Source organism: Mustela nivalis (genome assembly GCF_964662115.1).
Source record: "Mustela nivalis genome assembly, chromosome: 6".
Classification (NCBI taxonomy): Eukaryota; Metazoa; Chordata; class Mammalia; order Carnivora; family Mustelidae; genus Mustela; species Mustela nivalis.
In genome coordinates this window covers 117,865,877-117,893,136 of record NC_139025.1, presented here as the reverse complement: position 1 = coordinate 117,893,136, position 27,260 = coordinate 117,865,877, and the positions used below count along the sequence as shown (strand labels likewise).

At 37.1% G+C, this 27,260-nt stretch overlaps 1 protein-coding gene across 4 annotated transcripts in view; it reads right to left on the bottom strand.

Moving 5' to 3' along the window:
* PEAK1 (pseudopodium enriched atypical kinase 1) overlaps positions 1 to 27,260 on the bottom strand; it is a 305,386-nt gene that overhangs the window by 236,911 nt on the left and 41,215 nt on the right. For all 4 annotated transcript variants that reach the window (XM_082735956.1, XM_082735954.1, XM_082735957.1 and 1 more), the window contains exon 2: positions 21,161 to 21,224. The gene's annotated coding sequence lies outside the window, so the exon portion shown is untranslated. The remainder of the gene's footprint in view (positions 1 to 21,160; positions 21,225 to 27,260) is intronic.

Genomic DNA, 27,260 nt, shown 5'->3' with positions numbered 1-27,260 from the left:
AAAGCTCTGAGGGTCAAAAATTATATTTTATAGAATTGTCACTTTCCTCACCAACACCAATAAATAAGTTATTAACTCTACCCTTTTGGCATAATAAAGTCATTTCGATAGAACTAAAAGAGCTACAGTTTCAATGTCAACTCTTCTGAAGATAAACACTACTGCTGTGCCTCAGAATTCAAATTGCTGCAGCAGGTCATTAGTCTGTTCTATCCTGTTGACACATTTCAACTCATTTTATAAACCTAGATTTGTTTCTCTTCTATAATCCTTGAAAAAATATTTATGGGAAGGCAATTTCATTTTGCTAGGCTGACAGAGACTGTCCCCTGGGGAAGGGGCCAGCTCAAGCGGGACTGAAGCAGCTGTTAGGAGCCAATTTTCATACCTGTTAATTGCATTTGTGACTAGGTGCAGCATCTCACACACATACCTGGCAAGCAGTAGATAAATTGAAACAGTCACATCTCAAGAGTTTGAAAACTAAAAGGCTCTTTCCCCCTTCCTCTGAAGAATTCAACTGGGGAACAGAACAGTAAAGGAAGACGAAAATGTCAAAAGTACATAAACATTAATTGGACCTTCCTGACTACCAAAAAAGAAAACCAAAGAATTTTACAAATAGCTAAGAGAAAAGTATGCCTTCATTTGGTCATTCAACAAGTATTTACTGGAATTCCTACTGTGGCAGACACTGTTCTTAGGTGCTAGCAATATAGGAGTGAACAATGTCCCTGTCCCCATCAGAGAAGATAAAAGAGAAATAAATAACTCTTGCTCAGTCATTAGGTACAAAGACGAAAATAAAACATGGCCATGTAATAAAGAGTGTTGGAGGAATGATCATTTATAGTGAGTGGTCAAGGGAAACCTCTTTGAACAAGGGACATGTAAGCTGAGACTTAAATGTCAAGGAGGACACAGTCAAGCAACAGTCTGAAGGAAGACCATTTCCCCCAGAGGGACAAGTAAAAGACCACCCTGAAGCTGGAATGAACTTGGTATATGCACAGAACAGAAAAAAAGGCTGAGGTGCCTCATGTTTTGTGAACAGGGTTAAGAATGGCAGCAGATAGCCCCCTCAAATTGCCATAGCCATTTCAAAGTCATCATTTGGAAAGATAAAAATAAAAACTGTGACCAATGAGCTACTCATGGGAACTCACACTTGGACTAGTAATGACCACCAAGAATCTTTCAACAGAAAAAAGAGAAACACAAGTTAAAGAAATGTCCCAGGAGCAGAGGTTTCTGAATCAGGAAGGATCAGCATCAGAGTGCTGGTTGAACCAGTGCTGTCAATCACCCCCAAAGCAACAGCGTTCAAAGTAAGACCGCTGTCCAGGACAGGTACACCTGGACAAGGGGACATTTGAGGCTCATAGAGGAAATGTTAAAATGTAGGACTCATAAATGAACTCAAGACAGAAATAAATATTTCTGAATGTGCTTGCCCTAATCCCCGCCTGACCCACTCATTTCAGATAGTCCAAGGATTTCTTTTTTAAAATTTAAATGTAAAAATAGACATAAAACAATAGACAAAAAGCAATACCTTCCTAGAATAGAAATTTTTAGCAATTTTAAAAAATTTTGCCACATGTAACCATCTTCTTGGAATCACAAAATAAATTAGGATTATAAAAACAGAAAAAAAATTTAGTAAGTACTTAGAGATCACCTGTTTTCCTTCTCTAGCAAGCACAAAACAAACCTTTGGTTTTAGAAGTATAACATTAAATGATGCTCTATTTTAAAAATAAAATATACCTATTTAAACAGAACAAACCATCTATTTAAAGGACAAACTATATTTTCTATCATTCAAAGATTCCCAACTATATGTACATGTTGTGTAATGCTAACCAGATTTTTGTAATGGTACTATAATGTAAAAATTCCCAAACTATGCTTACTGCTACTAAATAGATGCATTTTTTTTCCACAAAAACATTTTGCTAAGACTCTTAACTATTCACCTTAAAAAAAAAAAAAAAAAAAAAAAGAGGAGTGCCTGGGTGGCTCAGTGGGTTAAACCTCTGCCTTCAGCTCAGGTCATGATCTTGGGGTCCTGGGATTGAGTCCCACATCGGGCTCTCTGCTTGGTGGGGAGCCTGCTTCCCCCTCTCTGTGCCTGCCTCTCTGCCTGTGATCTCTCTCTATATATATAATTAAATAAATAAAATCTTTAAAAGAGAGAGAGAGAATAGGAAAACAATGGAGATCAGAAGTTTGTTTTAGATGAGGTACATGGCAATGTGCCTCTATATGAGCTACATGTTTAATTTTTAATAAAAAAGAACACTGGCATCAGAGACTACAATCCCACCTCTATCATTTCCTGACCCACAGTCTTCCAGATCAGTAAGATGAGGCTACTACCATCTACTCTCACAACAGAAAGATTAAATAAAATGTAATAAGTGAAAGTTAATGCATTGCAGTATTATTATTGGTAATCATCATAGGGGGAATAAAAGCAAATATATGTTAAAAAAAAAAAAGACAAATAATCTAAATTACAGGTTATAAGAGCTAACCACAATGTAAGTAATACCTCTGGAGTTGAATATACAGGCCAAATTCCTGCTTTACCTATAAAGAACAAAAACTCAGAATTTAAGTGACAAGCCCCAAGTCAAAAAGCAGGCAGAAAAGGGGCTAAAATCTTATTTAAATTTCTAAATGTGGTATATATTTACAGAGCACTTTGACACACTGAAGAGCCAACTAATCTGCATTATAAAATAGTTAATTTGACTGCTGAGAAAGCACAAGGCTTACCAAAGATAGCCAGCTAGTAGTTCGTGATGAACCACAAGTAAAACCTACAACACTACATACTGTTCTCTTGCTCTTTTTTTTTTTTTTTTAAGATTTTATTTATTTATTAGGGGTGGGGAGAGTACAGAGGGCAGGAGAAGGAGAGGGAGACTCCCATTGAGCAGGGAGCTAGATGCAGGACTCAATCCCAGGACCCTGGAATCATAACCTGAGCTGAAGGCAGATGCGTAACTGAATGAGCCACACAGGCGCCTATGAATACTGCTTCTCTTAAAGTAGTGACTGAAAATCTTTCTCATTCATAACTTGACTTAGGAAAAAAAAAAGTATGCCTTAGCAAGCAATCATATTTTTTAATTCAGGTAATAATTTTTATTTTTTTAAGATTTTATTTATTTATTTGACAGGGAGAGAGAGACAACGGGAGAGAGAGGTGGGGAGAGAGAGCAAACCCAAGCAGGGGAAGCATCAGAAGGACAGAGAGAAGCAGGCTCCCCACCCAGCAGAGAGCCCAACGTGGGAATCCCAGAATGTGGGATCATGACTTGAGACAGAGGCAGATGCTTAATTATGACTGAGCCACCCAGGTACCCCAATTCATGTAATAATTATTTTTTAAAGTCATACTATAAAGACATAAATGTTTGTATTGTGTTTAAATAGAATCAGTCAGCTTCTTAACATTAAAATGCTCACATTAAAGACAAGTCTTTTGATATATTTCCAGATTAAAACCTCTACTGATACAGGCTTAATATAAGGTAGCAAGGATTATTTTTATTGTTTATTCACAGATTATTTAGACAGAACAGCTGGGTTAGTGAGTTGCTGAATATTTTATCATACTCAATCAAGAAGTCTATTGTTTCTATCACTAATGACTCTAATAAACACATCCTTAAAAATTACTTCATCAATCCTTTATTTTCTTTCATGTAGGATTTTCAGGTTAACCCTTAGGTCAATCCGTTCTTGTATTTAAGTCAAGATGATTCATTTTCACAAAATAATTATGTTACAAATACTTCATTATTATTCAGCTAAAGGGAGAGATTGACTGAGAAACTGATGAAAAGAAAGGGATTCGTATGGAGATGAGCCAAGTAAACAATACAGTAACTAAGTAACAGTCATACTTACATTACATGTTTCTGGATGTCACTGAGAAAATATACAACTGCTTTAAAAAGGATCAAGCTTTGCAGCAAGATTTCTAGGTTTAACAAGAGAACATGACACAGCAATGCAGGAAGTCAGAGCTCAGCCACCATGATGGTTTTCAAATCATTTATACAAATATAGTGAGAGCATTTTCTCTATTCCAAAGAGGCTTCCGTCAAAAGTCACTTTCAAAGATATGAAAATGCAGGTCCACATGCATAAAAGTAATTTCTGAGTCTTGCAAATAATAATTGGCAACACTGTGGTTGAGCAGGTGACAGCAGAAGAGAAACACTAAATTAATACACAAATGAGCAGCAACCACTCACATTACTTGCACATGAATGAGAGAAGAATAAATATATAATTTGGGTGGAGATCAAGCACTCTTGAAATAGTCATGGCCAGAGAACACCATCTAATTAACTGCTTAGCTCAGTTCATAAGACTTCACTTGGGCTCAGCAAGGACTGTCACTGAATAGAGAAGAGGGCACAGCCCAAATGTAGCAAGCTGTCTGCTGAACTGAGACACACACCATAAAGTATGCTGCCTGTTTTCTGAGCATTTTTAAAACTGCATTTGATAATAAGGTAATTGTGAACTCTTTAGGGAAGCAAAATAAGTAAGTGTGTTAGAAACTCAACTGGAAAACACCCCCAGCTTGTGACAAAGCACACTACGTGATTTCTTACAGCTTCCTTGGCCACAGCTCTAAAAGAGCTGTACAACTCAGAATGATCAAGTGGAAGCACCTTATAATAAAGCCAGATAAATTCTGTATAACCCATTATTTTTGTATTAAAATTATCTAAAGATAATTTGTATTTGGCTATTACATAGCATAATCAATTACTAGAATTCTTCATTCCTCAATTACCTTGGCCATTCAAGAGTATAAACATATTCTTCTGTTAAGAGCAATTCACACTTAAACTACTCTACTAATTACAATATACTGGACTGCCTGGGTGGCTCAGTTGGTTGAGCATCTGCCTCTTCGATTTCAGCTCAGGCTTCATGATCTCAGGGTCTGGAGATTCAGCCCCAATGCTCAGCAGGGAGTCTGCTTAGGACTCTCTCTCCCTCCGCCCCTCCTCTGCTCACTAGCACACATTCTCTCCCTCCCGCTCTCAAATTAATTAATTAAAAACAACAACAATATTCATTCAACACACATATATTGAGCACTTATTGTGTGCCAGGCACTCTGAGTGGAAATACTTGGAAACACCAAGCTGAATTATATTAGCCCTTGCTTTTGGAGGTAGAAGGTATGGCTTACAGATGTGCAAATATTATATAATGTGTACAAATCACAATGGAAATATAGAAAGGGAAAGGACTTAATTCTTCCTGAGGAAGTGAAAAGAGGCTTGTCAGACAACCTAATTTTTTCACTGAGTGTTATAAGGAGTTTAGTTGATACATTACAGATTGCAAGGAAAGGGAAGCATGACAGATCTACAGCCTGAGCAAAGTTGTATAGTTAGAAAAGAGTACTTGTTTGGCATGGCAACAACATAGTCCAAAATAAATAAAGATGAAATAATAAGCGATCACCAGAATGGCGAACAAAGGATCTTCAGTGAAGAAACTGAGGAAGTTCAGACTTTATCCCAAAGAAAATGTGAAGCACTGAAGAGTTTCAAGCAGGAGGGATGCCTGGGTGGCTCATTTGGTTAAGTGTCCAACTCTTGGTTTTGGCTCAGGTCATGATCTCAGGGTCTTGAGATCAGGCCCCACTCAGGCTCTGCACTCAGCACAGAGTCTGCTTGTCCCTCTCCCTCTGCTCCTCCTCTCCCACCCCCCACCCCCATCTATCTCTTTTTCTCTCTCTCTAATAAATAAAAAAGGTTCCAAGCAGGAATGTGATTGATTTTTGCTTTAGAAAAATCCTTCTGGCCATATGTGATATAACGATTTATAGTGATTTGTTATCATCTGAATGACCAAAATATATTTCTCAAAAATATTTGGTCTTCAGCCCTAGTTCCTGAAAACACTTCAGGCCATAGAAGTGAAATGGATGTCGTATTATTTTTTTTTTAAGATTTTATTTATTTTATTTGACAGAGAGAGAGATCACAAGTAGGCAGAGAGGCAGGCAGAGACAGAGGGGGAAACAGGCTCCCTGCTGAGCAGAGAGCTGGATGTGGGGCTCGATCCCAGGACACTGAGATCATGACCTGAGCCGAAGGCAGTGGCTTAATCCACTGAGCCACCCAGGCACTCCGGATATTGTATTATTAATGAAGGTGACTTCTGGACCCCACCCAAGGGCAGGGATTTGTTGCCAGGAGGACCAACCATGTAATCAGAGCATTGGAACTTTCAATCACCCTCACTCCATCCCAGAGTGGGGAAGGGAGAGGAGCTGGAGGTTGAATCAACCAATGGCCAGTGACTTAGTCAATTGTGACTATGTAATGAAGCCTTCATAAAAACCCAAGAAGACAGCTGTCTTAGTCCTCCTTTTCAGAGAGATTCCATGTTGGGGCGGGCGGGGAGGGGCAGAATGTTGAGCCAGGCCCCAAGGTCCATGAGGACAGAAGCTCCTTTGTCAGGGACGTCACCTTAGGCAGCTCTTCATATGCACATTGATTCATATACTTTATCATATCCTTTAATAAACTGGTAAATGTAACTATGTGTTTTCCTGTGTTCTGTGAGCTGTTCTAGAAAATTCATTGAACCTAAAGAGGAGGTTGTTGGAACCTACAATATGTACCTGGTTGATCAGAAGCACAGGTAAGAGCCTGGGGCTTGTGACTGGTGTCTGAATTAGAGGGTGAGGGCAGTCTTGCAGGACTGAACCCTTAACCTATGAAATCTGATGCTATCTCTGAGCTGATGGTGTCAGAATTGAGTTGAATTCTCAGAAATCCTACTCTGAGAATTGCTTGGTGTTGTGTGTGGGAACCCCTGCCCCCAACACTGAAATTTAATCTGAGAACTCTGAAGGACCATATATAGAACAAAAGGAAGGAAACAGGTTTGAGCAATCAAGTTTGGTAGTTCTACTGAAAGATTATTAAGGGGTGCCTGACTGGCTGAGTCAGAGTACTATGTGACTCCTAATCTCGGAGCGGTGAGTGCAAGCCCCACATTGGGTATAGAGATAAATAAATAGAGACTTAAAAAAAGATTATTAAAAATCACTACTACCCTTAGATGAAAGAAACAGATTTAATCCTTATGAGGCCACACCATTCTCTATGTAAAGAGTGATACAAAGGTCAAGAGGAAGTATCTTGCTGGGTCTCACCCACAGAGACCACTTTTCACCTACCTAGAACTCCAGAATGCCTAGTTCAAATGACAGAGTCCATTTCTAGAACAAGTCTTCATGCAGATGTACACCCCCTAGACCTGAAGAGTAGCTAAGAGGTAGCTACTAAGGAAAGATGGGGGCTATGGAGAGAGCTTGAACATTTTACCACAATAAAAAGATCTATATAATGTATATCTGCAACATTACATATGTTACATATATCGCATATAATTTATATACTTCAAAATATTTTCATTGTGGTAAGATGTATATATAATCATATATGAGTATATACATTTACATATTAGTATGTAAGTACTATATTAATTATATAATATTGTGAATTAGCAATTTCATGACATACTCATGTATAAATGTTTATGTGTGCCTAAAACCCAAGGTTTTTTTTTATGAATTATAGTACCAACCTGAAGTTTTAGAACTTTTATTGTTTCAAGAAGAACTGAAGTAATTCTTTAACAGAAAAAAAAAAAAAAAGGTTTCTCCTATAAGATAGAAATACTAAATTCAGGTTCAACTTACTAGAAAGTTAAAGCAACATGAAGATAGATATGCCAACCAGGTGTTGAAAACAGCTTGGTTTAGGGGGGGAAATATCATTTAGTAAAGGATCAATGTGTGGCCAAAGGCAGGTATTTGTTACACATAAATGAGCTACTGTATTCCAGAGCTCTGCTCATTAGTGTACAGAGATGCATTACCCTCACATTAAATAAAGACTCAGTGAGCAAAACACTGTAGCAAGCATCTGTTGGCTAATGACAAAGAAAACCATGGACCCTCTGAGGCCAATTTCCATCCAGCTGTAAGCACGGAAGCAGCACACACAGGCACTGCTTTTCAGTATCACCCTCAAATAACCATGAAAAAGAAGCTCTTTAGCCTTCATGTCACTCTGTGGCAAAAGCAATACAAGTATTAATTACATATGCTAAACAAGGTACTTAGAAAAAGTTAACTCCATATTAGCAGAAATCACATATATAACTGCATTTCATTCTCATTCCACTTTTCTATCATCAGGAGAATGATTGGTCCGAAGAAGGCACTACACAAAACTGTAAACTAGGCAAAGTTTGTCTTCTTACGTCAGTTACTTTTTCCTGCCAATGCTTCATTACCTTTTTTTTCTCCCCACCCTATTCTCAATGTTCACATATTTCCTCCAGACTTCTGCTATGTTCTCTGGGGCCTGCCTTGGCCTCCCTTTCCCCTGTGTTAAAATTTATCATGCCTACATATATATTTCTCAGAACTTCATGTGACCTGATAGCAGCATCCACAAACATCTCTAACTCCTTCAACTTGCTCCTCACTCTCTAATGCTTTTACCTAACCTCAAGACCACACCTTCTCCTGCCTTCTCGGAAACCTTCTACATAGCCTTTATCTTTCTTACATATTCAACTTTCTTAACTAGTGTCTTTCTCTCAGTACATAAACATATTTGAATCTCTATCTAAAAGGCAACAAAACCCTTAGCTTCTTATTAAAAAGGTAAATAGTATACAGAGCTTACTAGTTCTGTATACTATACTAAAGTATATATAGTATACTATACTATACTAGTTCTGCTAGTATACAGAACTTACTCTATGGTGTCCTCCCCCATAGTCTCTGCCTTCCCCTCACCCCAGGCCACAGCAATGTGACTTCTCTTCATACCATAACATTAATCCAAGGGCTCTTCATCTAGAGGCTAGAGGGACTGTGGATAAAACTCAGAAGACCTATGAACTTGGATGAGAAAATATATTATTTCTTTATTTCCTCCAACTTCTAAAATTTCTAATACTATATTTACTAAATTACTATAGGCCTGCTACTATACCTTGTCGTGTAACATGTTAAACAAACACATAATACTTTATTAGTACAATTAGCTTGGTAATAAAACTTTAAGATAGGGGTGCCTAGGCAGCTCAGATCATGATTTCAGGGTCCTGGGATTGAGCCCTGAATCTGGCTCCATGCTCAGTGGGGAGTCTGCTTCTCCCTCTCCCTCTGCCCCTTCCATCCATTTGCACTCTCTTTAGCTCTCTCTCAAATTAAAAACAAAAAAACAAAAACTTTAATATAATTGGTTTCCCTTGTAATCCTATGCATTTCATTTTATCCATCTGCGGCAGACTTTTTCCAAATATGCCGCAAAAATATCTCCCACCCACATGCTCTTCTAATGGTGTAAATTTGCGGCTCACCCACAAAGATATGGAGTCTGATTCCCTTCTTAAATCCAAGCTGGCACTGAACTTGATTGTAACCAAGAGTGTGTGGTAAAGCAACCAGGAGTGACTTCCCAGGTTTGGTTAGGAGAAGTGATGCAGGTTCTGAGACTAGGCTTGGGGCAATTTGTTAAACAGTGATAGTTTCCAGAACAGAATCTGACACCGGGAACTGGAATGCTGCCATAATAAAAATGTAAGACAGGGACACCAGCTGTGGGACTGGGTAGCAGAAATGAACAGGAAGGACCACAAGGATCTTACAGCAAAAATCTGATGAGCATCGAAGAGGCTACTGAGAAGGCCTTAAAGGAGAGGGAGTAAACTGTTACCAGAAGCTGGAGGAAAAAAGACCGTTACAAAAGGGCAGAAAATTTTGCAAAACTGTTGCTTGTGATAAGTCAAAAAAAAAAAAAAATGCTGACAATGAACTGTTACTTCTAGCTAAAGTAATTTCCAAGCAGAATGTCCGAAGTGTCAACTGCTTTCTTTTATATATATATATAACATAAGGTGCAGCTGGAGAGATGTGCTAAAGAAGAAAGTCTTCTGTTTTCAAATGGAATTTAGAGGAAATTGAAAGAAACCAGCAATTGCTGCGTTCAAAAATAAAACTATTTTTCATCCACAATCTCTCCCAGCAGAGAATGCTGGAAACAAAAAAAGGTCTGGGGACAAGATCAAATACAGGGTGCTGAAAGGAAAATCTGGTCTCTAGACAGAGATGAAACCAAGGGTGTTGCTGTAAAATCCTTTGTTAACACTCAGTTTCTCCTTCTCAATCTCTTTCTCCCAGTGCCTTTCTCTGTACGTGTCTGCTAAAACTAGATATGCTCAGGGGTTCTGTCCTGAATCCTGAGCAATTCCTTCTTCAACCACTCCCCCAAAACTATTAACCTCAAAATCTTTCTCTCTCAAGCTTCTACCTCTCTCCAAAAACTGCATACAGATCTGCACATCTCCACTTGAATACCTCAGAAAAACCTCAAACTAGATATTTTAAGAAACTATCAATTTCCCATCCCACAACTTCTTTCTGTTTTATGTATTTGCTTATTTATTTATTTATTTATTTATTTATTATGGCCGGGGGGAGGGGTGGCAGAGGGGAAGGCAGAGAAAGACTCCTAAGCAGGTTTCACATGTCATCGTGAGTCTGACACAGGACTCAATCTCACAACCCCAAGATCATGCCCTGAGTTGAAATCAAGAGTTGGACGCTTAACAGACTGAACCACCAGACAGTCCACAAATTCCTTCTAAACCCAAACATGCATTGGAGATAAACAGCTCTGCCCATTTAATTGCCCAATTTTCTTTCCCTACATACTGTTTTCCCCTCAACCAACATCTAATCAATCATCAAATTATACAGATTCTATCTTCCCCCATACACTGGCTTATTCTAACCATGTCAAAATCTCACTGTGGATATGAGTAGCTACTTTTCTATCTAGAATGCAACTCCTGTTATAAATGCTAACTACTTCACTATGTGTTAATCTAATTCAAAAATATGGAACACCTATTCTATGGCAAATCTGGCAGGACCTATGCCAGGGCTAGGCAAACAAAACTGAGACAGAGAAACCGAACGGACTCTCCTGTTTCTCTGCTAGACCCCATTTTCTCATGCTATCTATCTCACCTTGCATCCCAGTAAACCAAAGCAGCTATGATTCCCCACGGGGGAAGCAAGAAAGTTAACCATTCTCAGAGTTCTACCCTGGGCCCCCACATACCTGATAACATCTGAGAAGAAAGAGATCGTGAGCATGATCCAGGACAATGGCTTCAAACCTCCAGGACAATGGCTTCAAACCTCAGTTTGTGCCAATACCCCCTTACCTTCGGTGATTTATGGGAAAACACCTACTGTTCAGCTGACACCTTTGATCAGACCCTACCTGGGTTCCGAAGGAACATGCACCCCTTTCCAATATAAACTCCTAACCCCAAGCAGCGGGAAGCCTCACTTCTGCTTTTCTGAGTCTCCCAGGACCTCCGTCTGCTGTACACTGTGTCACTTACACTACTCAGTATAAACTCTGCTCTCACTTTCTCTAGGCTCGTGTTTGATTTCTATCCTGCCCTAAGACAAGCGCTTTCTTGACTGGTCCTTCAAGGCCTCCTCTGGGACCTCAGACCCAGCCTTCCTACGTCAAAATTAAGTGAGAAACAGGTCCTGTCTCTTAACTGAAATCACAGGAACAAAGGAAAATAAGTACAACACTGGGGTTTATCACGGAAGGTAGCATTGTATGGCAGACTAATTCTTTTGCAGGGGCGTAGATACAGCAGGCAATAAGCAAAACGACAGGATAAATGTAATACATTCTCTTGGAGAAGAGAGTTTCTTTGATGTAAGTAACTTAACAAAAAATTTTAACATCAACTCATTATAAGAAGAATACAAAACTTACATGAAAGATGCAATATAATACTTAGATTCATGGGACATTTGAGCAAGAATAACGGTCTGGAATTAGAATTTAAAGTAACATTACTAAGCAGAAGGAGAGCCACTTTAAGTCAAAGACCCTCTTAGAAGTAAGTGACCCCACCTATCCAAAAAGGCAGCCAGGGCTGGGTGAACATTCAATGAAACACCTTTGGATGATCAGAAAGATTCTGTGGGATTCTTTGCTACAGCCAGCCTCCCCTCTACACAGCCTCTATTCAGACACAGCACGAAAGAAGTTTTGCAGATGACTGAGGAATCTTGAACGAACTCAGTTTTTTGTCAGATTAAAGTCACCTGTTAACTATGTAAGGGAAGTCTGTGAAAGCTAAGAAAAACTTTATGCTGGCTCCAATTCCTGCCAAAATGGCCAGAAAAATGGACAAGAGAGACTGAAGAGGCATTTAACATCAGAACATATGCATATAACCAATGAACGTATGAACAATGTTCAACATCACTGGAGATCATGGAAACTCAAAGCAAAATTCTTTGTCAATAAAAACAAAAAGCTTTGAAAACAGACCAAAAAAGAAAAGGCCGCCTACAGTTCTCTCTAGTTCAGACATTCCTTACCTCTACCTTTCATTGCCTTTGAGCAATTTTTAAATTTAAAAACTGTAGAAAGTGGATAATAATGTGGACTATTTTTTAGCACAAAGGAGCAAATTAGTTGTGTCCAGTGTATTACAAGTGATAATTGTCCAGTTTTTGCATCCATCTGAAAAATTCATTTCAGCATTCCTTTACTGCATACAAAAAATGACTCTTCAAATCTGCCTTTGAACTAACATCTTACTAGTTTCCTCATTAACTAGTGAGTTAAACATCTGACAAGCGTTCATTTTGTATCTGTATGAGTCATGATTATAGCGCCTTTTTAAAAATCCTTTAAAAAATCCTTTTAACACCACAATCAGAATACAATACCATCCATTTATGATTAAAAGAAAAAAGTAAAAAACCCTCTCAGCAAGTGAGTAGAAAGGGTTCTTCAATCTGAGGATAACAACTTCATGGTAAAAGTCTGAAAACTTTCTTCCTAAACTCAGGAACAAGCCAAGGACATCTGCTCTATTCAATACTATACTAGAGGTTCTAGTCAGTAAAATGAAGCAAGGAAAAAAAAATACAGGTTGATAGGAAGAAGTAAAACTGTCTTTACTTACATACACATCGTAATTGTATAACAAAGCCTAGAGAATCAAAATAAACAAAACAAAACAAACAAAAAACCCCCACAAAGCTAATAGAACAACAGCCAATATATAAAATTCAGTTATACTTTTACATACTAGTAATCAACAGTGGAAATGAAATACTTTTAAAATGTCATAATAGCATTTAAAAAATCAAAGTGCAAAATTTGTACACAAAAAGAAAATAATAATTATGGCTCTTGAGAAATTAAAGATGATCTAAATAAATGGACAATGATAACATGTTTACAATATTAAAATGTCTATCTTCTCCTAATTGATCTGTGGAATGAACATGGGTGTCAAGTAAAATCTACAGATGTTTTTGTAGAAAATGAAAAGCTAACCCTAATATCCCCATAGAGAACTATGTATGAATATACAAAGGACCTAGAAGAGTCAAAACAAATCTTTAGAAGAACAAAATTGGAGAATTTCTACCATTTCACTTCAAAACTGATCATTAAACTACTGTAATCAATATAGCATAGTATCAGCAAAGAGGAAAGAAATGTCAATCAAACAAGACAGAGCTCAGAAATACACATACATATATACAGCTAACTGATTTCTGATAAAGTCATCAAAGCAATTAATGAGAAAAAGAAAGTCTTTATAACAGTGGTGCTGGGAAAACTGGGTATCCACATGCAAAAGAATGAAGCCAGACCCATACTTAACAACATGTATAAAACTTAATTCCAAATGCATCAAATATCTAAACCTAAGACCTAAAACAATAAAACTCTTAGAAGAAAACATAGGACAAAAGCTTAATGACATTAAATTTGGCAGTGATTTCTTGGATATGATACACCAAAAGCACAGGTAACAAAAATCAAGACAAATTGGACCTCATGAAAAAAATTTTTTTTTAAAGATTTTATTTATTTATTTGACAGAGAGAAATCACAAGTAGATGGAGAGGCAAGCAGAGAGAGAGAGAGGGAAGCAGACTCCCTGCTGAGCAGAGAGCCCGATGCGGGCCTCGATCCCAGGACCCTGAGATCATGACCTGAGCCGAAGGCAGCGGCTTAACCCACTGAGCCACCCAGGTGCCCGACCTCATGAAAATTTTTAAATCTTGCGCATCAAAAGACACTATCCACAGAGTAAAATAAAAGGCCACAGCATAGGAGAAAATAGTTGCAAATCATGTATCTGAAAGATATTAATATCCAGAAAATAGAACTCCTAAAACCCAACAATAACAAAACCACCCAATTCAAAAATGGGCAAAAGACCTGAATAGATACTTCTCCAAGAAGATATATGAATGGCCAGTAAGCACATGAAAAGATGCTCAATATCACTGATCACTAGGGAAGTGCAAATCAAAACTACAATGAGATACCACCTCATATCCAGTCAGATAGCTAATATTAAAACAAACAAACAAACAAAACACACACACACAGACACATCCCAGAAAACAAAAAAAAGCTGATAAGGATGTGGAGAAATTGGAACTGTGTGTTGTTGGGGAATGTTACATGATACCATTGTTGTTTAAAACAGCATGATAGTTCCTCAAAAATTAAAAATAGAATTACCATATGATCCAGCAATTTCACCTCTGGGTATATACCCAAAAGAATTGAAAACAGGGTCCCAAAGAGATATTTGTACACCCCACTCACAGGAGTATTTTTCACAATAGCCAAAACATGGAAGCAACCAATTATCCATGGACAGATGAATGTATTAGCAAAATGTGGTATAAACACACAATGGAATATCATTCAACCTCAAAAAGGAAGAATATTGTTCCATTTGCTACAACATGGATGAATCTTGAGGACATGATGCTAAATGAAAAAGCCACTTACAAAGACAAATACTGTATGATTCTGACCACATGAGGTACTGAGAGAAATGTAAATCATAAAAACAGAAAGTAGTTCTGATACCTGCCAGAGACTGGGGGAAGATAAAAATGGAGATTTATTGCTTACTGCATATAGAGTTCATTTTACAAGATGAAAAAGAATTATGGGGATGGATGTTGGTGACAAATGCACAACATTCTTAAAGTGCTTAATACCACTGAACTGTATACTGAGAGATGGTTAAGATGATCAATTTGTTATCTTTTGCAACTTTTTAAAAAAGACATTAAAAAGAGAATGGGAAGAAAGAAGTTGGTAAGGTAAAAACAGATGAATTTCTTTGAAAAAAAAAAAGTGACAGGTGGGAGGAGCAAAATGGCGGAGGAGTAGGAGATCTAAATTTCATCTGGTCCCAGAAATTTGGCTAGTTGGTTATCAAACCATTCTGAACACCTACAAACTCAACAGGAGATCGAAGAGAAGAATGGCAGCAATTCTATGAACATAAAAGCAACCACTTTCTGGAAGGTAGGACATGTGGAGAAGTGAATCCAAGGAGATATTTGGGAAGACAGACCGATGGGGGAGGGTTCAACTCCCAGCAAGCGGTAGAGCAGTGGAGCACAAAACTGAGCTTTTATTAGATGTCTGCTCTGCAGAGAGACGTCACTCCAGTGGCTAAGGGGAAAGTGGGTGGAAGGTGGAACCCTTGCTGGGACAGTGTGGTCTTAGGACCCTCAGTGTCACAGGAAGACCAGAGGTGTCTGAGTGCGGCAAAGCTCCCAGGTATCAGAGCTGGGAAGCTGGCTGGAGACGGAGCTGAGGAGTGAGCTCACAGTGATCCTTGGCATAGTCAGACCACTACTCTTCGAATAGGGACCCAACAAGCAGCAGATTCGGGAAGACTACCCTTTCTCCCTTGGGAGGAGTGAAACAGGAGCACACTGCAGGAAGCTGCTAGGTTTGGAGACTCCAAACAGGGTTGTGCACCAGAGACAGAAATGCTCAGTCATAGCATTTGTGAGCTCGGAGTGCAGCCAGATCTCGGAGTGCAGCCGGAGACCAAGGAGACGGGAGAGACTGATTGCTTTTCTCTGAGGGTGCACTGAGGAGTGGGGCCCTGAGCTCTCGGGTCCTCCGGATCTAAGACTGGGAGGTTGCCATTTCCATTCTTCTCCTCCAAAGCTGTAAGGATAGCTTTCAGGGAACAAAAGCTACCAACAGCAAAACCGAGCAGATTACTTAGCCTGGTCCATGGCAAGGGTGGTGCACAGATGTTGGCAAGGATAAGGAGAAAGGGGAACCCTCCTACACTATTGGTGGGAATGCAAGCTGGTACAGCCACTCTGGAAAACAGTATGGAGGTTCCTCAAAAAGTTGACAATAGAGCTACCCTACAACCCAGCAACTGCACTACTGGGTATTTACCCTAAAGAGACAAATGTAGTGATCTGATGGGGCATGTGCACCCCAATGTCTATAGCAGCAATGTCCACAGTAGCCAAACTATGGAAAGAGCCTCGATGTCCAATGTCCATCAACACATCAATGGATAAAGAAGATGTGGTGCACACACACGCACACACACACACAGGAATATTATGCAGCCATCAAAAATTGAAATCTTGCCATTTGCAATGATGTGGATAGAACTAGAGGGTTTTATGCTGAGCAAAATAAGTCAATCCAAGAAAGACAATTATCATTTGATCTCACTGATATGAGGAATTTGAAAAACAAGACAGAGGATCATAGGGGAAGGGAGGAAAAAATGAAATAAGATGAAACCAGAGAAAGACTGGTTTAGAAAGACTTCTAAACTCAGGAAACAAACTGAGGGCTGCTTGTGTAGGGGGTTGGGGGGGTTGGAGGTGAGAAGGTATAGGGTGGCTTGGTGATGGACAATGGGAAGGGTATGTGCTATAGTGAGTGCTATGAATTGTGTAAGACTGATGATTCACAGACCTGTACCCCTGAAACAAATAATGCATTATATGTTAATAAAAATAATAATAATAATTAATTAATTAATAATTGTTTAAAGACTGTAATCACTAAGAAAATTAATAAATAAACTTCCAGTTAAAAGATGAGTAAGTTCTGGCAATCAAACATATAGCACAGCAACTAAATTAATGGTAATTTAACAATACTGTGTTGTAGGCATGGAAGTTGCTAAGAGAGTAGATATTAATAGTCTCCCCACCTCTTACCACCCCACACACAAAGCTATGTTAAATAATGAATGTGTTAACTAACCTTATTGTGGTAACCATTTTATAACACATACCTGTATCAAATTATCACATTGTATACTTTAAACTTATACAATGTTATGTGAAATTTTATCTCCATAAAGCTAAATAAAAAACAAGAATTTAAATGGAAAAAAATAGTGACAGAAATCAGAAAAGTGGTTTGCTCTGGTAAGAGGAGAGAATGTCAAGGAGTCTTAAGGAACTTAAAGAGTCATAAAAATGTTTTGCATGTTATACAGGTTTGGATTATGTAGGTAAATGCATTTGTCAACAAAATCCCTAAAATTAAGATGCTTATCACTCAACACCAGAAATAAATTGACCATAAGGTTTCACTTTTGAATATTTAAGACATCTTTATATTTTAAAGACAACTCAGTTTTGGTATATACTTATGATCCGCTTGTTCAATATGTGTATGTATAGAATAAATACAAGATTAAAGCACAGAATTAAGGTATTATGTGATTTTCTACTATTTAAAGGAAGAATTTATTCATTCAACATGACTTATATGGGAGTAAACACTGTAATCCATTGAAATGCAGGTTACATAACTGATACAATATTCATATACAAAATATCCTGCAGCCGTAAACATGAATGAAGTAGGTCTAACTATATGGAAAGATCTCCAAGATACATAAGTATACTGAAAAAGGAAGAAGTAAAACAGTAAATTCTCATGGATTAAAATAAATTCCATATATATTTATATGTATATTTGTAAAAACAATCTGAAAGTAAATAAATTGTAAATGGTACTTCCTTCTGAAAATAGCAACAGGGGATCAAAAGTGAAGGGAAGAGTAACTTTTCACTGTAAATCCTTTTGTACCCTCTGGATTATTTCTGACTATATAGTTGCTTTGGCAATTTCCATGGAGACAGAGGAGAAAGAGGGCCTCAAACAATGTTCATGTTTCTTGTAAGCAATCTCTCCCATGCCTTATGGCAGATATTCTAAATCTTCATCACTCCCCTCAAACTCCACATCTCACTCTTCTTGCCTACTTGCACAACATCAACAACCACAATATCCCAAAGCCAACAACTTTGTTTTCTACTCCAGGAAAAAGGGGGAACTCCCTATATTTCCTAATTCACATCCATATATTTACCTCTGGACTACATCCATGGGTATCTCCTTTCCTCAGAAGGAAGAGGCCATTCCAGGCAAATCTTGTGTTCTTAGGCTATTTCCTGTCTCTACAGGAAAGCCTATTCTCTCTATTAGTCCTCTTTCTACTTCTACAAGCTTGCTCTTAACTTGTCCTTTCTCCTGCCACCTCTGTATAGATGCATGCTCAAGCCCCTCCCTTTTAAAAAAAAAATTATCTTACATTCCCCTTTAGGCAGGATCCTAAATTCATTCTTCCCTTCACAGTTAAACTCTCACAGGAGTGGGGACAGTCTCTACCTAAGGCAGTCTCTTCATCTCCCATTCACTTCTCAAATCTACCACAATCTTGCTCAGTCCCCACTGCTACTTAAAACACTCTTGCTGAAATCATTTAAGATGAAACCTATAGGTAAGGCATTTTGTGAACCTTATTTTACTTCATCTCTCTGCTGTACTTGACACTGCTGACTGCTTCCACCCTCCTGAAACTCTCAAATCCCTTGACTTCTGTGACACATCTCTTTCCTATCTATTATGCAGTGAAGATTCAAAAACAAGTATGACAAAGTCCCTGACTTCAAGCAAAGACTCTAAAATGAGTGAAATCAATGCAAACTGTCACAACACAGTGAAGAAGTACTATGATAGAGACAGGTACAAAATGCTATGGTAGGTTTGTAAAGGGGAAGAAGAGGGAGTGTGCATTTTAGGAGGAGGAAACCAACATGGACAAAGGCACATGTATAAATCAACATAGTCTGTATAGGGAATTTGATGGATAATGGTTGAGCACACAAGTTTTGAAACCAACCAATCTTATTCTACCACTTACCAACTGAATAAAAGTAAAATAAGTCTATCTCACAGGACTATAATGAAAATTAAATACTATTTATAAAGCACGAGCACAGGACCTGGCTTACATTGATTTCTCAATAAATGTTAACTCCTTCATGGCAAAAAAGTCAACAAACTAGGAATAAAAGGAAACTACTTCAACATGACAAAGGACAGTTACCAAAAAACCACAGGTAACATCACACTTGATGCTGAAAGACTGAGAGCTTTCACCCTAAGGAACAAGACAAGGATGTCCACTCTCATCACTCTCATTGTGGTTTTGATTTATGTTTCCTTAATGAATAATGATATTGAATATCTTTTCATGTGCTAATTGGCCATTTATATATCTTTTTTTGGAGAAATATCTATTTGAATCCTTTGCCCACTTAAAAATTATGTTGTTTCCTCTTTTATTGTAAGATTTTTTTTAGATATTCTGGATACAAGTCACTTATAAAATACGTGATTTACAAGTATTTTCTCCCATTCTGCAAACTGTCTTTTTACTTTCTTGGTATTGTCTTTTGAAGAATAAATGTTTTTTTTTTAATTTTTTATTTTTTATAAACATATATTTTTATCCCCAGGGATACAGGTCTGTGAATTACCAGGTTTACACACTTCACAGCACTCTGGTGATGCAACATGGGGGCTTAAGTGGGTAGGAGAAGAATAAATGTTTTTAATTTTTATCTATTTTTCTTTTGTTGTTTGTGCTTTGGGTGTTATATCTAAGAAACCATTGCCTGATCTAAGTTCATGAAGACTTACTCATATTTTCTTCTAAATATGAGCTCTTAAATATAGGTCTGTGATCCATTTTGAGTTAACTTTCTTGGGGGGGTGGGTAGAGGAAAGACGAAGAGAGAGAGAGAATCCCAAGCAGATTCCAGACTTCATGCCTAGTGTGAAGCCTGATGTGGGACTAAATCTCATGACCCTCATATGACCCACATATGACCTGTGCTGAGAGCGAGTCATGCTTAACCAATTGAGATACCCAAGTTGAGTTAATTTTTGAGTTGATTTTTGTGTTAATTTTTTTTTTTTTTTAGTTAATTTTTGTGTGTGGTTTGGGGTAGAGGGTTCAGATATCCAGTTGTCACAGACCATTGAATTATCTTGGCACTCTTGAAGAATATCATTTGCTGTAAATGTAAGGTTAGGTTTCTGGACTTTCAGTTCTATTCCAGTGATTTATAGATTTCTCCTTATGCCAGGAAGTTTTAAAATCATGAAATATGAGTTCTCCAACTTTGTGCTTCCTATTGAAGATTATTTTAGCTCTTCTGGATCCCTTGCATTTCCATATGAATTTTAGGATCAGCTTGTCAATTTCTACCAAAAAAAAATCCAGCTGGATTTTGATGGGGATTGTTTTGAATTTGTATTATGAATCTGTAAATCAAGTTGGAGATTTTATAATACTGTGTTCTCTAGTCTGTGAACTGGAGGTCTTTCCATTTACTTATGTGTTCATTTCTTATAATGGTGTTTTATAGTTTTTAGTGTATATCTCCTACTTTTTCTAAATTTGTTCTTAAGCACTTTAGTTTTGGGATGCTATTGTAATGAAATTGTTTTATTTTTGAATTGTTCATTGCTAGTGTATGGAAATACACTATTAGTGATGAGACTATATCAGAATATAATGCCAATATCATTCCCAAATGTGTGTCAGACTAGCAGTGTGAACTCTGTCTTAAAATAGAAAAGTATAAGAGAAAAATTCCTTTGGAATTACAATGGAAAAATTCACTCAAAACTACTCTAACCATCAGAACCAACTTCATTTCCTTCAATCAAATGTCCTACAAACTAAAAATAAGCATGCTATATATGTAAACTTTGTAATAAATAATATTTACCCATTAAATTCTCATAGGAAAAAACAGTTGGCACTGCCTTAAATATTTCAAAAATAATTCTCTCTCATTATAAAATATATCTTATAAGGCAAATACATTAAAAGAATATCTCACCTCAGATTTTTAGATGAATCCACAAAGAAATGTCTACAGCATGAGTTCCAGTTCAGGCAGATACCTGAATTGAAAAAAAAAAAGGAGAAGGAGAAGAAGAAAAAAAGACATGGTCAATATAACTAAATCTGAGAAGGGAACTTAATTTTTTCAGTAGAACCCTAACTTGATCATTTACTCATTAAACTTTTGTTTGTGTTTTACAAATCTATAGAACATCAAGAATCTTAATTCTGCCAGACTCTCTATTGCCTTTTTTTTTTTCCTTAAGATTTTATTTATTGATTGTAGGAGAAAGAGAGAACACAAGCAGGCTCCCTGAGGAGAAAGAAGACTGATGTGGGGTTCTATCCCAATACCCTGGGACAATGACCTGAGCCAAAGGCAGACACTTAACCAGCTGAGCCACCTAGGTGTCCCTGTATTGCCTTTAACTACACTTAACAAAATATATACTATACTAATGGGGCTAGGGGTATGAGGGGAAGATCAATCCAAGAAAGACATTTTCCTTTCACCAGTTCAAGTCTTCAAAAGAAAAGGCATTTTCTAAAAGTCTGTACTCCCTATAATAATCCCACCATCATGACTTCCCATCCTCACAAAAAAACAGAATACAAAAATCTGGAAATATAAAAGTAAACCAAGAGTATATTTTATAGAGCTTAAATAAAAGGAAATGTTAAATAAAACTGGTGAAAAAAACTATGAAAAATGTTTATCTACATTGGCAAAGCAAATCTAATTAAAATGAAATGTCATTTTCCATCAGTGAAATTAGAGTTGTTTTTTAAGATGTTAGTCATTAGTGCTAGCCCAATAGCTTCTTGGCCTTTTGGCTAAGATCAAGTGCAGTGCTATCCCAGTTCTCCTCCTTCCCAGACTCACTGTAGGATTGCACTTCACTGCCCTTGTTTCAACTTGGGTGTGGCTACATTGACTTGCTTTAGTCACTAAGGTGTACGTAAACATGATATGAAACATCAGCAGGAATAAACTTTAGGAACCAGTACACAACCGGAAGACCTACCCACTACAGTAATTACGAAAACAAGTAACCAAAGGAGCTTTGATCAGGGTGATTCACTAAGTAACTCCAAGAGAATACACCTGCTGATATGTGTTCAACATGTAACATGACCTTTGTTGTAAAAAATAAAACCTGTTGCATTAAACCATGAGATTTGGGGGATTATTTGTTACTACAGCATATTGTAAACTATACTGAGAGCTGCAAATGACAATGTAATGTAACATAATAGATATTACAATAATATAACGATGCAATATAATGGGCATCTTTGCACACTGCTCATGGTAGTATAAACTGGTAAACTCTTTCTGGAAAGCAATACACAAGAGCCTTAAAAAGTTCAAGCCCTCTTACCTAGTAACTTCTCTTCCAGAAATCTATCCTAAATAATAAAAAATCCAGACTTAGATCATAGCTCATTTATGACTGCAAATAAATGAAAATAACAAACTAAATGTCCAAATGATGAGTTAATAAATCAGAATAAGAAATAGTTAAAATTAAATATCAAAAATGCTTAAGGACTTATAGAGGAAACTGTGAAAGGCATACATGCAAACTTTATGTACTGTCTGCTCAATTTTTCTCTGTATGTATAAACTATAGACAGAAAGCAGATCAGTTGCTACAGGAGCTGAAGGTCATGTGAAAGAACTGATTGTAAAGGGGCTTAAGAGAAACTTTATGTTTAATACTATTTTACTGAGAACCAGAGCTTGATCCTAGAATGCGTTTGGGGTTTTATTAATTTATTCTTTCAGTATTTGTTGCAGGCCTCCACGTACAAACAGCAGCCTACACAGCAGAGGTATGCTTCTGCACTGGGTCTGTTTCCCCAAGGTTCAGTGAAACCTGCCTTTCAAGTGGTCACTGTAGTCAGTAGAAGCACTGACAGACAATCTATAAACCACGCCTTTTAAAAATAATCCTTACATTGGCATATAAGAGGTAGGTCATGATTATTTCTAAGAACCATCTGCATTAGTGATTATTTGTTGAACTAATCTTTCTGAAAATAAGCTTAAAATTTCTACAACTGAACATTTATCATCTATCATGAACATGTATCAGGTGTTTTGAATTCATTGTTTTGGATTATATGAATGTGTTTATAAGATTATATGCGTTGGTAACCACCATTAAAAATTTTATGAGTTCTGAGCATTTACTTAAAGGATTAAAGATTTTTACAGCTATAAAAATGGCTAAAGTGTCCAAAGCTTCAACTAAGAAACTGTAGAAAAACATAAGTGAAATCTTATGTGACAATGAAGACAAAGCATTAAGCAAAGAGAACAAAAAGTATTATGTTATTAATCAAACAGAAACAGCCAAGGCATATAACGAACAAGTTTTATTCAACAAGAAATGATAATAACACAGGAAATATTTGTTTTAGCAGAAAGCACAGAAATTCAAGACAGTGGGGAGAGTAGTTAAAAATCAAAGACTAGGGGCCCCTGGGTGGCTCAGTTAGTTAAGCATCTGACTCTTGATTTTGGCTCAGGTCATGATCTCAGGGTTGTGAGATCAAGCCCCACATTAGGTTCCATGCTGGGCATAAAAAAACACATAAAATAAAAACAAACATAAAAATCAAAAACTGCACTAACTTCTCATGATAAGAAGACCTGAGATATCCACTGCATTGTAGAGAGTAACACATAAGAATCAAAACACTGGTGAGAAGGTATAGGAGAGTCTAATCCAGAAATGATTTTCAAACAATGGACATAGAGATGAAATCACTGCTTAAGTTACAATTGTATAATATGTTGCTTTCTCAGGCCTGATGTTTGAACTTATTATATCCAAAATGTATTAAATTGTTCGTAGTTTAAAATAAGATACAAATAAATACATTATTTTTACTAATAACCCTTAAGAGTACTAGAACATGTGTTTATCAAAGAATAGCTAGTAAATATGAGTAAAATAGCCTTAGAAATTAAGGATATAACACAGGAAATATATGTGTGTTAATCAGAATACAGACAATAAAGATGAGTTTTCAAGCACTTAGAAATAAAGGACATAATCTGACACACAATATTTAGACTATAAAAAAAAAGATGGAGAATTCTTAATATACATTAGTTTCCTGACTCTTAGAAAAAAATGACCTATAAGTAGTCCATAAAAATGGAGGGAAAACACTATCACAAAGCTGGTCTTGATTTCTAATTCTAGAAACCTTAAGTAGTAACTGTCCCCAGCCAACTAAAGAGTCAACCTACAGCCTGGAGGCCAAAATCAGCCATGCCTGTTTTGCCTGGCCCTTGAGCTAAGAATGGTTTTCACATTTTTTAAAATGTTGTGAAAAAACAAAAAATAATATGCAACAGAGGCGGTAGTCACAAAACTTAAGACGTTTACTATCTCACCCTTTACAGAAAAAGTTTGCAGCCCTCTGAACTAAACAATTCATAAATGGGTGAAACAGGTCTTAGTGGCAGCTCTAACCCAGAGATTTAAAGTGTGCCATGGCATCACAGTATATTAGAACCAGAAGGCAGCTAAGACCATCCTTCTTCTCCATCATGTTACAAAGGTCACTTAAAGCCCAGAAATGACAATCTTCCAGGTCTACTGTCTCTTGAACCCAATGTGCTTTACATCCTATCACAACATTGGCCCCCTTTTCTTCTAGTGGGGTAATCTAAGAATATAAGAAAGGTATAGTAAGAGTAAGTCCACTCTCTTCAACTCTCCACTGAGCCCTTCCTACCTGAGAATAATCAACTGACCAAACTGAGGCACTGATAATCTTCATATCTGACCAACTCAGCATCGAGTGTCATTTCCTATTTTCTCAGCTTCATCTCCTTCTACTCTACTCATGTCAGCAAAATAAGCAAATGAGTCTACTTAACATTCCTGAAAAAGTACCTTGTTCTTTTGGTCCTGAGGACCTAGGTTTATACAGTTTCTCTCCTAGGGGCATCTCCTCCCTTCTCCACCAACCCAAATTCCTACCATCCTTGATGCCCAATTCAAAACACCCTCAGAAAGCTTACAATCCAATAGGAAACACAGTTCAGACACACAAAAAAGTAAAAGATAAATATCCCCAAACAGAAATTCCTGGTAAAATGTAACCTCTGAGGGAAATGTTCAGGTTAAGCCTTTAGGAAAGTCTCTGAATAAGATGTTAATAGACATTTAAAAAAAAAAAAAAAAGCTTTTGAGATTGGTTGCACAACATTGTGATTATACATAACCCGAATTAACTACGTACTTTAAAATGGTTAAGATGATAAATTCTATGTTACATATATTTCACAATCATTAAAAAAAAAACAACAACAACAACTTTGGACCACAGAGCAAGATCATAATGGTGCAGGGAGCAAGTACTTGCTTATATTATATTAATTGGATATTAAATTTAAGTTATAAAAGCTAAACACCTATCCTATAGCAATGGTTTTATACTTGCAAGTACCTTAAAATTAGACAATGTGGGGAATTGTGAATATAATAAGAGAGTTGCCTACGAGATCGAATTCTATAAAATAAAATAGAGCCTACATCTAGAAACCACTAAATTCTGGCAGTTAGATAAATGAATATCCACAAGATTCCAAACTTTAAAAAAAAAAATGACTTTAAAGGATAGAGAGAGGAAAAGGTGGTGTTCTAGGAAGTAGAATGAATAAAGGTACAAAACGGACAATGTGTGATGGCAAGGATACTCACTGTCTTTTTGTTTCCCTAGTAGTTGGGCCACCCATGATATGGAAAAGGTTACCAAAACCATAGATGGAAATATGCTGGCTAAGGTAATCAGTACTCAAAGTAGACAGTCCATGCCTTGCTTAAGTTTTCAGATAACTTTTGTGAACAACAGCAAAACTCTGCAAAACCAAATATAAATCCTGTGCATTTAAGGCTGAATCTGTTATTTTCACAAAATTAACCACACCAAAAGGGCTGGAAGTTTTTACTTCTTGATTATTTTGGTTCCCTTTTTACTGAGTAATTTTATTCTATGAATACCAACCTCTGCTATTCTGTTCACTCCATGCCTAGGGCCTAGTAGATGCTCTCTAAATGCTTGAGGAATTAATATTGGGATATAATATACATTTCACTTAAAGTACTCCTCCTTTCTAACTATTCAGAGTAACAAAAAGTAGACAGAAAATAAATAACATTAACTGAATAATGTAAAAATGAAGCCAACCAAACACTTAAACCATATTTCAAAACCATCTTTGTAGGAAACTGCTCAGAAGTCAGTCAAACCTTTATTGCACCCTTTGTTGCAACACTACACACACACACACACACACACACACACACACCCATCAAGGCAATCATTTTTACTAAATATAACTTGAAGAAGAAAAATCACATAATTTGATACCCAGAAAAATCCCAGTTTCTTTCACCTTTGTATTCCACACAATTCCTGGCACACAGTGAATGCCTTCAAATCATTCACTGAGTTGAGCAGTCAAATATTTTCTCTGCTGTCCATGTGACTTCATTATATTTCAAAGGTGCGAGTCATCAACTCTGGCAATAAAAGCAGAACTTACACCACAATAAACACTTGACATATTTCAAGAGCTCTCGGAAATTAGAAGAGAGATCCATACATGTATTCCCTAAATTACACAAGTATCAGAAGATACATCATTTCATTGTTGTCAGTTTGCTATATTTAGATGGCTCTGAATTGAATCATTCAAGCATATACAAATAAAACCTTGAAGGGGTCCCCATACTTGCTCCTGACAGTCTGGAAACAAAAGCTGCTACTGAGATAAAAGATGACAGGCAACAGGAATCTGACAGGCCAGTAATTTACTGCATTTTCTGCACATCTGAATTTGTAGGCCTCCATAGCCATTAAGCAAAATTAAGTTTCATGATGCCAGCCAGAAAGCCTTATAGGCAACAGTTTTATGTCATTAAAAGAACTACCATCCGCAATCTGTTTGAATTTGTGTTTGCTCATTAGAAGCATCTCAGTGAATCGAGAGAGGGGTTTTAATTGCACTCTTGCTCTATCCATGTTTACTACAGCCCTGAACTATAACAAATTCCTATTCTCCCTTC